Raw genomic sequence first — 16622 nt, forward strand, 5'->3', positions numbered from 1 at the left:
TTCAATTTTAAGGAGTGCTTGTTAAAGTCATCACATTGCCTCTGCACACTGATATTGGGAAACTGGATTAATGCCTCGTGCCACAGTAGGAGCACTATGGTGGTTTGACTTCCAGTGCATCCAAGTCTACATAATATGAATCATTAGAATGGGTTTCTGTACTAGTGTTTCAAACAAAGATCTGATTTTTGCTAAAATATCACAATATGGAGAAAGGTCAGATAAACCAAACTAAAAATGAACTTCTGGAATTTTAATTAGACATGGAAAATGATAAAAAAAAATGAGGATAAGGAAGAAAATCAAGACAACACTGGACTCCTTACGGCTCCATCTCTTGGCTTCCATACTTAGAATTCTCTCCCTCATTTCCACCTCTTGGCTTCCCTGGCTTCCTTCAAGTCCCAACTAATATCCCAGCATGCCTTTCTCAGATCCCCTGAATTCTAGTGCCTTCCCTCTGGAAACCATTTCCTATTTAGGATTATTTGTACATCCTTGTACAAATTTGTACTTTAGATTGTGTGTTCGTCCTTCGTTGCCAAAGAAGACCATGGCATCAGAGAAATAATGACATGACTTGCACTTGACTTTGTTTTGAGTGAGGGAGAGCTGTGCAGGTCACCAGCCTCACTTCTCCTCCAGAGCCATCTGGATCCAGTGACCTGATATTCATCAGGATGACTGGAGATGACCCAGGATGAGGCAGCTGGGGTTAAGTGACTTCCCCAACGTCACACAGGTAGTGAGTGTCAAGTGTGTGAGGGGAGATTTGAACTCAGGTCCTCCTGATTCCTGCACTAGTGCTCTATCCACTGCACCACCTAGCTGCCTAGAAGGCAGGGAGTGTCTTTTGCATCTCTTTGTATTTCCAGAGCTTACTTAGCACAGTGTCTAACATATATATACATACATACATAGTAGGTACTTAACACATGTTTATTAACTGACAGCATTGATAAAGGGCCAGGCACTTTGCTATAAGCATCTGGGATATAAAAGAAGGCAAAAACACAGTACTACTTCTCAAGAAGCTCATGCTCTAATGAAACACTGACATTTTTTTAAAATTCTGTCCATGGAATGCAAGTTCTGATACTGGTAAAAAGAAAAAAAAATAGTCATATCTTCACCTCACAAAGCTTATAGTCAAATGAAAAGCTGAGATTTAAAAAAACAAATACAAGTTCTGACAATACCTAAAATGATGACTAATGCTATTGCAAAGCAATTCTCGATTCAGCAAAGTCCTGGGGGTTTTTTTTCCACGTGATAATTTTATTGCTACATATCTATAAGGAATAACAAATTGTACATAACAGATCTGCGGTTGCATGTGCAATCATTTTCATACTGTTATAGAAATGCTTGTTTTACACACCATATATTAAAAATTAAATAAATATATATTTTTAAAAAGTATTCCTTCCACCAGCCTACAGCCTCCAATCGGATCACAAAGACCCTTGGGCTGCACGAAAGCTGGATTTGGGGATGCTATTAACTAAAGTTCTTCATTTAAGAGTAGAGTAAATGTTTATTAGTCCTTGATTTTATAATTCTTGTGTGAAGCACAAAATAAAAAGTAAATCCCACCACACTCCTACTTGACTTTTAACATACAACCTAATTTAAAAAGTAACAATTCAACATTCCTCCCAATGAGTGTCCATAATAAGCAGTTAAAAAAAGCTACTTCAAAAATAAACCATCCCTTCCCCTCCTATATTCCCCTGAGGAGAACTATTACAAAATTCTCTTATCTGTTTGCCCAGTTCAAATCTTTCCTCTCACTAATTAGATTAGTCTGTCCCATTTGCCCCACAACAAACAAAGTGAGATTCCTAAACTACAGGTCACTCCTTCTCTAAATATCTTTGGTGGCTCCCTATTGCCTGTAGGATAAAATACAGAATTATCTGCATTTTATCTGTATCTGCCCTTCAAAATCTGGTTCCAATGTGACTATGCCCTTCCGATTTATTTTAATCCGGACAAACTGGCCTGTGTGTGCTGTTCCTCATTTGTGACATTCTGGTTCTCATTTCCATGCCTTTTTATAGGTTGCTCCTCAGACCTGGTTGAGCAGTTAGGTGGTGCAGCGGATAGAGTGTTAGACCTGAAGTTAGGAAGAATCATTTTGCTGAGTTCAAATCTGGCCTTAGACACTTGCTAAAACTGTACAACCTTGGGCAAGTCATTCAATCTCTTTGATCACTGGATTCAGATATCTCTGGAGGAGAAGTGAGGCTGGTGACCTGCTTAGCCCTCAAAACCAAGTCAAGTACAAGTCATGTCATCATTTCTCTGATGGCATGGTCTTCTTTGGCAACGAAGGACGAATACACTGGAGAAGGAAATGGCAAACCACTCTAGTATCTTTGCCAAGAAAACCCCATGGACAATGGCATACTATGGTCCACCAGATAACGAATGAAGAGTTGGACACCACTGAATAACAATAGACAGTCAATGAACATTTATTATGAACTTACTATATGCCAGGCACTGGGGTTAGCTTAAGTGGTAGAGATATCAAGAAAAGTAAAGAGTCCCCACCCTCATGGAGCTCACAGTCTGATGGGGGGGATTGTGGGGAGGGATAACTAGGAAACACAAGGTATGCAAGATACATGCAGAGTAGAATGAAGACAGTCTCTGAGAGGAAGGCACTAGTAATGGAGTTTTCCCAAAGCTTCTTAAGGGCACGGACTTATGTATGGGTTTTTGTTCCCATATCTCTAAGGCTTCGCACAGAGCTTGAACCATAGTAGGAGGTTAATAATTACTAGTGAATTTAGAAAATCATCAAATAAATAAATGAAAAATTAATAAACATGTCTATGAAACACGAAGAATGTAACTATTGTTCAGATATTACACATTTTTTGAATATATATCCAGAACCCCTTACAGACTCTACTCAACCTCAAAGGTTGAAAACAAGATTATTCTATCACAAGTATTGTCAAAACAAAACCCAAGGGCTCTGAGTTTTCAAAATGATAAGGAATTTCTTAACATTGCCAGGATCACTGGGAATCAAAAGGTTCATCTGCATAAGTTAAGAGAATCTCAATCTGATCTTTGGAAAATGCAGGGAAAACATCTACAACGCTTTATCTAGTCCCAAATAAGAGATGTAAAGTTTGCCCAAGCATGGAAATCCTGAGTTACAATCGTCTCAAATATTCCAACACTACAGGTGCTTCAGAGTAGTAATTTCACACACTACGGAGATTATCCTTCCATAAATCAATGGTTCTCCACTCCCTTCCCCTGCAGTGGACCACAGAGCTCAAAATCTACAGCAGTAAAACACTCTTCTGACAGTTGCTCAGTGATAGTTAACTCTCAATTATCCAGAGGTTAATTGCCTAGGACCCTGGCTTTCTGATTCTCAGTCCTATGACTGCTTCTTGGTCATTCCTTTGCTGGTCAGAAATTCCACCCGAAGCTATACAGAGCCGGAAGAAAGCAAAATGTATCCTTTCTACATCGCTGTTAACTTTGTAACCTAGCTTTATGCAACAAATGGCCAAAATGATACTTGGGTTTCCATAGAAACCCGGAATTGTCTCTTATCTTTTTTCCTTACATTTGGCAGATATAAAAAATCAAGCCGTTCTCTCCCAAGCTACCAGAGAGCTTGATGCTGCTACCTGTGAGAATATTGAAAAAGCGAGATTCCAAGGAACACGGAATCTACTAGAGAATAAATTTAGAAAACTCTAATCAGGGTTTTCATTGACTGGTTTATTTTGTGTCACAGTCTAAGGTTTTACCATTACAGAAATATATTCACTGAACAATTATTTAAAATTACATAAATACTGAAGGAATTCAAAACAAAGAGAAATTGATTGTGAGATGGTCATCAAGGAGACTCTTAAATTGGGCTAGGAAGGAAGCAAAAAATGTACTGTATGTATATTAATAGACCAAGAAGAGGGGAAAAGGGCATTCCAGGTGTGGGTGGGAAGGTAACAAAGTCATCCTGGGGTGAAAGTGTTAGAACTGTCAGAGCCCTAGGTAAAATTGCATAATAGGCCATTTTTTTTTCTTCAGTGCCCTCTCACCTTCTTTGGCTGTTCAAAGCCTTGCTGCATTCTCTGCCTCCACCACCAACCATCCCACTGCTTCCAAATGTTCCAAAATTACCTCCCCACAGCATCCCATTTAAAACTTCCCCAAGTTGCAATGATTTTTAGACTTCAAGCAAGCTAATAAAAAATACTAAGAATTCCTACTTTAAAGGTTACTTGCATTTTTTAAAAAATCAGATAAATCACTGATTGGTAAACTATAAGGGAATTCTTTTGGAGAAAAGGGGCCTTCCAGGGCCCCTTGAAAGTCTAGCTCCTTCTTTCTCTATTCAGTATTCTACTAACAAAAGATATTTACAAACATTTTTGGATATGACCAATACAGGAATTTTTTCTTCTGATTGACTCTGCATATTTTTTATAAGGGTTTCACTTTGCTTTGCTTTTTCCCCCTAGTGGTGGGAAAGGAGAGAGAAAAAAGGATACTTGATAATTGAAAAATATTTTAATTTAATTTTTTAAAAGTGCAAGACAGCTTTGAATGTACAGTACGGTTATGACTTTAAGCCAACAAGATGGAGAAGAGATTTCCATCTGATTTATGACTATCCCTATGGAAATGTATTTCTTTAGGAGATAATATATAAAGGATCGTTTGATAGCTTTTCTGAAAAATGGCCTCTGCTCTGCTTACTAAAGTGGATCTGGGCACAAAGACAAAATCAATAAAGCTAAAACTTTGTATTGTAAATTACAATATATCTTATGAAATAACACTATCAAGACTGCCCCCAAATAAACTAACCTCCAGTGACCTCCATCTAGGATGACAATGCATCTTCTTTTTTAACTTCCCTTCTTCCACTCTGGGCTTCAGAGTTTGGCACTCCATGGGTGTTTACACCCATCAAATGACTATCCCTCAAATTACCTCAACCTAATTTATAGTAATCACTTTAGTGCTTCAAATCAGAGACTGTATGTAGAAAATTTTGCAGACCTTAAAAACACTCAAAACTCTGCTTCTACTGGGGCTGTGAATGACAGGATGGGGAGAAACAGAAACTCTGTCTACCCAGGAAGAGCAAGGTCATTTGACCCTGAAAAATGCATTCTGATAAGAAAAGAAGTGCCCATTGGCTCATGGTATTCCCCACCCTTCTAATACCAATTTCTCTTATGTACCATTGCATCTGCCTCCATGCACTCTGGCCCTTGAGACTTTGTGCCCCTGGAGGAAACATATTTTTTGGTTTGTGGTATCTCTGGGATGTTGCAAGGGGAGATGGTCAAGGTTGTAGTTGCTACCAGTACTTATCCCTGTTTTTGCATAATGAATACAATTAGACAGTGAATAAAGGAGCCTAAGATCCCAAGTGGTTTCTCAGGTACATCCTGGTGCTGCCTCCATGAGTCAACAGGAGCCAGTTCAATTCAACAGGCTTTTATGAAGTGCCTACTATGTGCCAGATAATGTGCTAAAATCTAGAACACAAAACAAAAACAAAACCAGTCACTACCTCCAAGGAGCTTACGTTCTCCTGATGGGAGTGGGAAGGGTGGGGAAGAGAAACATGAATAACTTGGGGGAAGAGGGAGTAGAGGCTTCTGTAAAGAAAGAGCACTTGAGCATTTGGGCTGGATAAGCTTTAAATGGAGCTAAGGGGACATAAGGAGCAGAAGGAGAGAGAGCATTCTAGAGAACATGGAAGACAGTCTTACAAAGGCACCAAGACAGGAGATGGAACTGTCACACAAAAAGAAGAGCAAGTACACCAATATTCTTAAACACAAGTCTGTCTATGCCACTCATAAGCTCATCCAGTGTGGCTACGATAGAGAGGACAGGATGGAAAAGAATGGGAAATATACCTAGAGAGCTGGACATCAGATGGGGAAGTGCCTGAAATGTCAAACACAGAAGCTTATATTTTATCTGCAAAGCAACAGATAGCCACTGAATCTCCCCGAGCTTATGCGTGGCATATGCACAGACCTGTGGTTAGGAATACTGATCTGTCAGCTTGCGGACAATGGATCGGAAGGAGGTGGTGGTGGGAAGACAAAGTGGGAAGTTACTGTAATAATTCAGGCAAAGGTCAGGGGGTGGTTGTTAGTGGGGGAAAAAAGGGATAGATGGGAAAGATGAGGAAGTAGAACTGGAAAGGCTGACTAGATATGGGAAGTAGGGGTGAGCATGAGGATGAGAAAGAATGAGATGAGGATAAGTTCAAAGCTGTGATCCAGTCAGTAACGTCAGCCAATGAGTACTTATTAATCACTTATTATGTGCAGGTCACGTGCTATGACACACAGTGAAGCAAAAGACAATCCTTGTCCTCAAGGGTCTCATAGTGTAGCGGAAGAGACAAGAAGCAAACAATTACGTATAAACAATTATACCAGATAAATAGGAAATAATTAACAAAAGGAAGGGAACTAGAATTAAGGTGTTGTAAAAGTCTTCCTGTAGAAGGTGGGACTTGCAGGAAGAAGCTAGAGAAGTCACGAAGTGGAGATGACTGGTGCCCTCCACAGATATAGGGGAGGAAGAGGGCTGGCATGGCAGTAAGATCATTTCTATTTCCAACATGCCAAAGTTAAGACGTCTATGAGACATCAAGTTGGAAATGCTCAGTAAGTGATTGATGATGGCTGCTGAGGGCTCAGAAGAAAAATGAAGGCTAGAAATGGAGGTCTTGGAGTTATCTGCATCAAGACATGTTGGACCCATGAGAGAAGATGAAATCAACAAGAGTGCCAAGAGAGAAGATGAGAAGGCCTTGGATGGAGCCCCTAGAAGTCTTTTCATTTAGTAGAGTCTTGCCTGAGACTGTTTCTTCTATTTCTTTCTTTCCTCTATTACCAGAATCCATGATTGTACTGTACACACTGAATGTTTAATAAGTATTGATGAATAGAAGTCTACCTCAGTACATTCAAACTGAGTTCAAGCAAACATCTGCTTTCCTCATCCTATGCTGGAAGAAAAAAGAATGCATTACGCCAAGGTGATTTAATGTACATTTTCCTTATATTTTCACACCTCTTTTAAGTTTTAAAAAATAAAACAAAACAATCAGTCAGGTGGTGCAGTAGAGTTCTGGACTTGAATTTAGGAAGACCAAAGGTCAAATTCCACTAGACACTACTCTATGTTATTATACCTCTCTGGACCTCAGTTTCCTCGTGTGTAAAACGAGAGCGTTAGAGTCATGGCCTCCAAAGTCCCTTTCAGCTTTAAGTCTACGATTTAATAACACCATGAAATTTCTATTAGTTACAGAAGTGTAAACAATCTATTAGCAATCTTTTACAAAATGCAAAATCCAGCTGAGCCAGGGGTTCTTAAACTGTAATCCATAAACTGGTTTTTTAAAAAATATGTCGATAACTGTATTTCAATTAAATTGACTTCCTTTGCAATACTGTGTATTTTCATTTTTTGCACTTAAGAACATTATTCTGAGAAGGTGTCCATTAGGCATCAGACTGCCAAAAGGGAACTATGACCCACAATAAAAGTTAAGAACATCTGTCTTAAGGAGGACAGACTGATCTCTGCTAAAGATCCCTAAGAAAATGATAAGTCCCTTTACCTTTCATCCTGCACAGCATACTATACTTCATTGGGCTATTTCTACTGTTAAAAGACCAAGGGCCACCTAAACTCACCTATTAACCCAACACTCTCCTTCTGTTCCTTATGTGTTCACTTTTTGAAACTCTGATCCAAAGAACGCAGGGCCACTGAAATATGCTTCATTCAACGCAATCAGTTTCAGTTCTGGCTAAGATGCTAATCACAATCTTTGTCCTAACTGTTTTCTAGCTACAGGACAAGGAATGATTGATGACCTACAAGTAATACCAGAGATAGGAACTTCCTAAGATAGTGGGAATGCCTGAAATTGTAGAAGTTAGCAGTCATTCTGAAGAATACATTACTGGTGAACTAAACAGGTCCTCAGCACCCAGTGAAAAACCAGAGATAAAAGAGTTATGTGAGGCAGCCTGCTGTAATGGGAGTTTGGGGTCTGGTCAGAGCTCGATTATTAACTGGATTTTGAGAAGATCTCTTAGGTCTCCCTTAGCTCTAAAACAAATGTAATGTTTACTTATATGGAACCAGCTGAAGTGGCCATTCTAATGACTGACAAGACTAGGCCACCATTTCTATGAAGAATAGAAATTTTCTTCTTTCCCATTTCTTTTCTCTGCTGTTTTTTAAAAATCTGTTTTGCTTCAAGTGTTTGCCTCCCTTACTTTTTTTTTTTTTTTTTGGTTAAAAAAATTAAGTGAAGTAAACTTCATGACTTAAAAGAAGGAGGAATGTAGCCAAACAAGAAATCAAAACCCCCAAATTTCCTCTTTGTCCCAAGCCTTGTGATACTCTGGAGTTTTCCTTTTAGCAAAAATTACAATTTGATTGGATAGGTATAGTCCAACTTTGCTAAGAGTGGACAAAAGAACTGACGAACTACAGACATGATTCTTCCAGATTTCCTAGTTTCAATTTATTAGCATCTTTTTCTTTCTGCAACCTGACCTAGGTCCAAATCTCTCTGTATCTTTTTCACTATCTATTCTAACTAAATTATTATTAGTTTCATTAATATGTTCTATATTAATATTGTTCTATATGCAAATGAACTGAAATAAAGATTAGTATAATATACCTACCCACTAATACCACACATATGCCCCCCTACCTCAGAGACATAGATAGAAAGATACACAAACAGATAGATAAGACATATATTAAGCATATATGGAAAATGATTTAATGGACAATTTCTTGAAGATATTGTTAAGGAAAATGTTAATGTTATGTCTAAGCACGTATCTTCTCTAATAGGACATATGAACATCTAGTCATCTGCAGGAATTCGCTGAACCCTTCTTAGGAGAGAGGGTAGAAGGTGCAGCAGAAGTTTGCCATCCATAGAAATGCCTTTTGCCTAGCTTTAGAATCATGAGAATTCAGTCCAGTTGGATTTGTGGGAGTCATCCAACTTTGACAGTCCCACTTGATACATTTGTACAGCAACATTAAAAGGCAACATGAGCTAGGAAAAACCATATTCATTCGTTCAATGAACAAGCAATGAACTGCTCAGAGTACAAGGGAGATACAAAGATATACAAGGTATGGTCCTTGTTTTTTTGAGAGGGCAGTTGGTCTAACTTGCTTTTCATTTATTGACCTTTTGCCTTCTGTCACATGCATGCTCATTTCATCTCACTTTGTATCGTTCATATCTCATGAGCATTAATATTTCCGCAGAGAATCTCAGAATAACAACTTCATAGATTCATGTTAAGCACGGATGATCTGATGGAGGCAGAAAAAGTCCAAAAGAAGGCTGACTCGAAGACATAGCTGAATGACACCCAAACAGAAGGTCTAGAGGGGTGAGAAATGCTCTTACTGGGGCAAGGAATACTACAATCTGAGCCTACATAAGAGGATTCCAACTAATCTATCACGGACAAGAAAATAATGCAAACCCAATTAAGTTCAACAAACATTTGTTAAGCACCATTAGGGTATTTAACAGAGCACTGTGCAGATGCTAAGAAAGACAAATTTTGGAGTTAAACTAATTTTACTTTTCCATTTCTGAGTTAAATTATAAGCTTCCATTTTAAAAAAATGGTAGACCGTGAAATACTGTCCTTTTTGTCTTAATGAACATCACAGTTTGGTTAGTTCTGCTTGGCCTCAGGTCCTCTACATGAATCAATCCTGAACTGTCAGACCATCTGTGACAAGGACCTGATGTTTTAGAAGCCATTCGATCTGATTCTCCTGTTAGCTTTTTATGGCATCAGATAAAATGACATCTTGCCTATACCACTCATTTTGATCAGTCTTAAATCAATTTCTCTATCACAGTTGACTATTTCACATGTTTATGTCTACTCCCTACAATTATAAATAAATCAAGGGTGGGAAAAATGTTTTTGGTCTTTTCCCCATCTCCCCACAGCACCAAGAATAGTCCTAGTACAAAGTAGATATTCACTAAATATTCAGTTAAAGGAGTAAGTGAAACTACACTAAATGAGTTCTCTAAACAGGGCTTTATGGCCCGACTTTTAAAAAAGAAAACATTATTCTACCTATACTCAGAATTTGAGAAATAATGAGTGTGATGCCTATAGGAGTTGCTTCTCCATAACCATTTTTGAGCAGCTCTTCCAATTTATTGAATACCACTGAAAACCTGGCTTAACCAGTTAGGCTGCTTAAACTTTCAAATGCTCTTCAGTGAGAAATCCTAAGAAAAACAGCAGTAACTTTGCGTTTGCTTGGAAAGAATGTCCTGAGATTATATGGATTGTTTTTCCTCGGGTTCATTTATTACATCTTTGCTGATTCACTCAGGCATGTAATTCACTAAAGTGCATAATCACGCTTCTACCTAAATTTTCATTTGGATTGATCTTTTTGGAATTGATACCATCCAATGATAATGCTTGATTTCATCTACAAAGTAAGCCAGAAATCCAGATGAATTGTGTTACTTTTCATATCAAAAAGGGGAGGATAAACCAGATCAAGAAACATGAACAGTTGCCTAGCTAATAAATTATCTAACTGGATGAGCAGGTTGCCTGGTGTAGTGAAAGGATCACTGCATTTAAGTCAGAGGACCCAGTCCATTCTCCGTTCTTTCATTGAAAAGTCCTAAAAATGAACACCAAATAACACTGCTGAGCTAAACAGCTTTGATGTCTCTAACAAGTTTTATGTGGGATCATTAAATAAATACTTCTTCCATGTGACTGATCTAATTAAAAGATTTTATTCCAACAAACCTTTGTTTGCAAAGGCAAGGAAGTTAAGAGGATTAGGTGTTTCCCTGTTAGTCAGACTAGGATACAGAGATGCTGCCATTCATTTAAAAATATGCTAACCAGTTGGTGTGGAATGAAAATAATCTGCTAAAAGAAAAAATATACTTTTCTTTTAGCTAAACCCCATGGTATCCCTTTTTTTTCACAACTGATAAAGATAACAAAATTTACTCTATTTTGACTAATCATTATGCTTTATAAGGCATTACATAATTGTAGCAAGGAAGCAACTAAAATATCACACACATGTACATTCAACTACATGATTTTAACTTCCTTTGGACTTTGACAAAGAATCTTGATTTTTTAAAAAGAATATATAAAATATAATGACATATACATCAGGTAACTAAAGTCTCCTTACCTGGTCCCATGAATAAAGGAGCAGCCTTGATTTTCAGGAGAAAGCAAATGCTGGTGTGCCTGTTTCAGAGCAAAACTCCAACCTGTTTCAGATTTTGTATTTTTCAACGAAAATTAAAACAACACCCAAGCAACTTCATAAAACTTAGGTGGTTTCAGCACATGATCAAATATAACAAAGGTGCTCCTAATATCATCAACAGAGATCATGAAAAGTTTACACAATAGTTATCGGTAGCTCATACCTACTTAGAACAGTGTAAGGTCATTAATTCTGCTGAACAAGGACAGAGCAGGCATTGCTCCACATTCTTACAACAGCTGGGAGAGGCCCTGACCCACTGGAAATAAGTGCTTTGAGATCATTACTCTACACTATCAAACCACCGTGTGTTCGTCCTTCATTGCCAAAGAAGACCATGCCATCAGAGAAATAATGACATGACTTGTTTTGAGTGTTTTGAGTTTGCCTCACTTCTCCTCCTGAGCCATCTGAATCCAGTGACCAGATATTTATCGGGATGACTGGAGATGATCCAGGATGAGGCAACTGGGGTTAAGTGACTTGCCCAAGGTCACACAACTAGTGAGTGTCAAAGTGTCTGAGGTGACATTTGAACTCAGGTCCTTCTGACTCCTGTACTAGTGCTCTATCCACTGCGTCACCTAGTTGCCCCACTATGCAAGTCATGACATCACCTTCTCAATGTCACAGTCCTCTTCGAGGACAAAAAAACAAACAGTTATTATCTATTTCTCTTTTTTCCCTCAATTTATACACTTTTTCAAAGAAAGATATGTAGAAAAAAAAATCACTGGTTCTGAGTTCAAAGACTGCCTCTAATGCTAAGTACCTGTGTGACCTTGCAAACCACTTAAGACTGCAAAATGAGATCATTAGACTAGATAATCTGAGATCCCTTCCCAGCTCTAAATCTATGACTCTGTGAATTCAACTCTTCTTAAGTCCAGTCATTTCTATCCTCAGCACAAACTGCATTAGACCTTTAGGTGATACAAGACACCTGGTACAATGTCCTGAGCTAACATAGTTTCTGGTGCAGGTTGGCAGAAGTACACAGGTGAAACTGATTAGAATGAGGCACTCTATAATCTACTGCTACATAGGTGCAGCTACGTGGATCAATGGATAGGGCACTAGGCCTGGAGTTAAGGAAGACCAGAGTTCAGATATTTACTAACTGCATGACCCTGGGCAAGTTACCTAACTCAGTTTCCTCCTACGTAAAATGGGGGTAATAGCACATATCACAAGGTACTTAACAATTACAAAATGCTTAGCACAGAGTCTGGCATGTAGTAATGCTGTATAAATGTTCATTATTATTACATCATATGGTATAGCCTTAAGTGTTGAGTGAGAGTTAAGAAAGAAATGAACGTGCTGAGATGGTCGTGGAGGACTCACAAATCTCTGCTCTTGTAACTAAAGTTGGGTCCTGTTGTTTATCTTTAGGAGATGTCCAATGACACCATTCAAAACCCTTTTCAGGCTCCTCAAAACCGCCTCCCTCTGAAGGAGACCACCTCCTTCTTTACTGAAAATTTCAAATCTGCCATGCAAGATTTCTCAACTCTCCCTTCTCGTTACCTCTGCATTTCTTTCTCTTCATCTTTACTCATCCTTTCCTCTTTCCTTGCTGTTTCTGAGAAGTATCCCTCTCTCCTTTCCACAGCTACCCTCTTCACTTGAGTCATCCATTCCATTCCATCTTGCTCCCCCAAGACTACGTTCCATTTGCTATCTACCCATTTCTTGGTATCTGCTCTCCATTGCTATCTACCCATTTCTTTGTATCTGCTCTCCATCCCTCTCCACTACTGGATCCTTTTATTGTGCTTACAACATCCTCCTATTAAATCCTTCTCCATCACACTCTTAAGCTACTTCATGACTCCATATCTTCACTATCCATTTGCTCTCAATCCTTCACACTGTCATTTTTCTAACAGGTAGCAGAGCTGAGATGTGAACCCTAGGTCCTGAATCTACTTCCTAATTTCATATTATCCAAGTAATAATCATTTTTGAAAATGTGAATGAGTGGTTTATGCTACTTAGATACTTAATAGCTCTGGGATTTGGGGAAAGTTGTTTACTCTATTACTGAGTCTAGATTTCCACTTCTCCAAAATGGAGATAACTACAAATTTCTAATCTAAGAACATAAACTGAACATATGCGTATGGAGGGGCAGAGTAAATAGCAGGGTAGCCAATATTTGGTCTTTCAATTTGGAAAACCAGGGTTCAAGTGGGTTTGGAAAACCCACTCTTCTTTTCTCTCTCTGTCTCTATGACTGCCCTGAAGTAACTATTAATATTAGGTCATCAGTTATAGCTCAGCATTGGGAGTTTCCATTTGAAGAGTTCCCTAGAGAAAATTCTGTGACATTGGAGAGAATTTTTAAGAAGTTGTATAGATATTAGCTATTATGGTTATTATCACATATGAAGAGTAGGAACTATATTTTACTTTTCTTCATATCCCTATCACTTAGCACACAGTCTCTGGCACAGAGTAAGTGCTTGATTGATTGGCTGATTGAATGACTTATCTTTTCTACTGAGAAGCCCCTGGAATAAACCTTAGAATCATGTAATTGTGGGTTCAAATTCCACCTCTGATCCTGTAGCCTCTGGGAAGTCATTTAGTTTCTCCCTGACCCAAGAAGCTCTCGAAAACTAAAAATGTCACAGCAGGTATAGCTCCTCACAAGGAGAGACGAGTTCTCCCCATGAGCAACAGGTCCAGTTATGGAAGCTGACCTACATTTGTAGAGGTTGGTTTTCTCTTTCCTTATTTAAATGAAATGACAGGTCCAAGCCCTATTCTTACTAGTCTCTATTTCTATTAGACAGAAATTAGGTCATTCTTTCCATTTCTTTTCTTTGTTACTCTCTCTCACTATCCATCCACCTGGGGCAGCGGATACAGGAGTCAAGAAGACCTAAGCTACCCTCCTCCCCACCACAAAAAAAAACCCAAAACATCCCAAACCAGAGCACCTCAGTTAAAACCTGGTTGAAGACATTACTAGTCATACAAACCTGGGCAAGTCACTTAAATTTTCTGCTTCAGTTTCCCCACATTTAAAAATGGGGATAATAGCATCCACCTCCCCGAGTGGTTATGAGGTTCAAATGAGATAACATTTGTTAAGCACTTAGCACAGCACCTGGTAAAAGGAGGCAGCTAATAAGTACTTGGTTCTTTTTTTTTAAGTGTCTAACAAAATGCCCTGAATTGAGGAACTACTCAATAAGTATTAAAAGAAGAAGTACAGAGCTTTTCTGCTGTTCAGTCATTTTTGAATCATGTCTGTTTCTTCATGACACCATTTTGAGTTTTCTCGGCAGAGATACTCTAGTATTAGAGTGGTTTTGCCATTTCCTTCTCCAGGTCATTTTACAGATGAGGAAACTAAGGCAAACAAGATTTGAACTCAGGTCTTCCTGGCTCCAATTCTGCCACTCTATCCACTGCATTGCCTAGCTGCTCTAAATAGCACTTTAGGCCAACATATTCAAAGGTTATGATGTATCAACTGAAGCTATGTTATGCAAAATATTACTATGACTGGGCAGTGACTAAGAGTTTTTTATACTGATTTCAGAGAGGCAAAACTAATGGGAGGAAGTAGTTTCCAGGTGGTGTTAAAATCAACCTATACCACCGCACCACAACCACCTACCCTCCCCTGCTTACACATGTCAAGCCACCCTTTTGGTGAGTACAAATAACAGGGAGGAAAGTTAGGAATGGGCGTGTTGTGGGTGGGGCACAAAAGCTAATAAATTCTGGTTTTGGATGTGTTGAATTTAAGATGTCTATAAGAAATCTGGAACACAAAAAAATTTTTACATGATGTCAAAAATTGTTTTTACATGTAATTGGGGGAAAATATAATAAATAAAATTATAAATTAAAAAATATTAATTTTAAAAGATCTCTATGGAACATTCAGTTCTAGATGTCCAAGAAACAATTGATGAGTGAGATGTTCTTGATACATACATCTGGATGGAGTATCTTATAGAGCTGGTCCATCAATATCACATAATTTGAATAGAATATTACAGACAGGCAGTGAAATTGGCCAGGATTAGGCAGAAAGGAGAGGCTGGACTGCCTTTATGAAATTGTAGTGTTTTTAATAATCTAAAACTTATCCCTAAAATGGAGGCCGATCTGCTCAATCTCAACATTCCCCTTGCCTGCATGGTATTCTAACGTGAACAACTCCACCTTCTCTGGTATCTTTTCATTTGAGGGATGTGAAAAGTAGGTTGGATGAGGAAATTGAGGCCCAGAGAACTGTAGTAACTTGGTTATGACGGAACAGACAATTAGAAGCAAAAGTGTGCCACAATAAGAATACTGGACTTATTAAACAATTTGCATTTTAGCATTTGCCTCAACACTGCATGACCTTCTTTCAGCAACAACCTTCATTTCTTTGGGTCTCAGGACTAGAAGATCTCTCCAGTCCCCTTGCAGGTCTAAATCTAAGATCCTACTAATGAAGATGAAAACCCTGGTTTCCTGCTTTTCAGGCCCGTATTGTTTCTTTTACATCATGAAGATTCAGAACACAGTTTAGCAAAATAATCCTTACCACTTGCTGGTATGTAGAAATATTTGCCATATATTCTGTGACTTTCATACAGTTTATGTATGTGTAATACGCAAAATTACAAGGGGGATATAGCCCCATATTTTTCTTACTAGCTATGCTAATGATTCTATCTCTGCAGTGCAACATCTGTTTGACTGGGAAGTAGCAGTGCAACATCTGTTTGACTGGGAAGTAGTCTCAGACCCTTATCTGAAAACCAGCAAGTCTAATAAGAAAGGGGCATAGCCAAGAAAGGGAATGCCAAGAAAGGCCAAGGTCAGGTCTCAGGTAAATAGGCCAGGACCACAAAACTCAACTTGGGGTGTGGCTAGAAGGAAAAATCAAATAACCAAAAAGGGTTGGTCAACAGGCTTAGTTCAAAAAAAAAAAAAAAAAAGACTCATACTTCCTTGAGCCAGATTAAAGGAGATCCAAAGCATTTATCACACAGGCAGCTTCCTAACTTCAACCTCAAATCTTCCCTCACCCACACATGATTTATTTCCTGGGTTACCTTGCACAATTTAAGATGTCATAGCTCGAAGCCCAATTATAATGGTGACCTTTCTTTGTATTCTCAGCACTTAACAGAGTGCCTAGCATAATGGCAGGGATAATATTAATTAATAATAAAAGCTAACATTTATACAGTGCTTACTATATGCTAGGTACTGTGTGCTAAAGACTTTATAATTACAACCACCCTATA

At 38.5% G+C, this 16622-nt stretch overlaps 1 protein-coding gene across 10 annotated transcripts in view; it reads right to left on the reverse strand.

The window, feature by feature from the left end:
* Nucleotides 1-16622, reverse strand: part of RBM47 (RNA binding motif protein 47) — a 153989-nt gene that overhangs the window by 104567 nt on the left and 32800 nt on the right. Inside the window, exon 1 of one of the 10 annotated variants that reach the window (XM_072620556.1) lies at nt 11275-15140. The exons of the other annotated variants lie outside the window; for them this stretch is intronic. The gene's annotated coding sequence lies outside the window, so the exon portion shown is untranslated. Of the gene's footprint in view, nt 1-11274; nt 15141-16622 lie in introns of those variants that run through there. 10 annotated transcript variants of the gene reach the window in all.

The sequence above is a fragment of the Notamacropus eugenii genome, chromosome 6 (assembly GCF_028372415.1).
Source record: "Notamacropus eugenii isolate mMacEug1 chromosome 6, mMacEug1.pri_v2, whole genome shotgun sequence".
NCBI classification, from domain to species: domain Eukaryota; kingdom Metazoa; phylum Chordata; class Mammalia; order Diprotodontia; family Macropodidae; genus Notamacropus; species Notamacropus eugenii.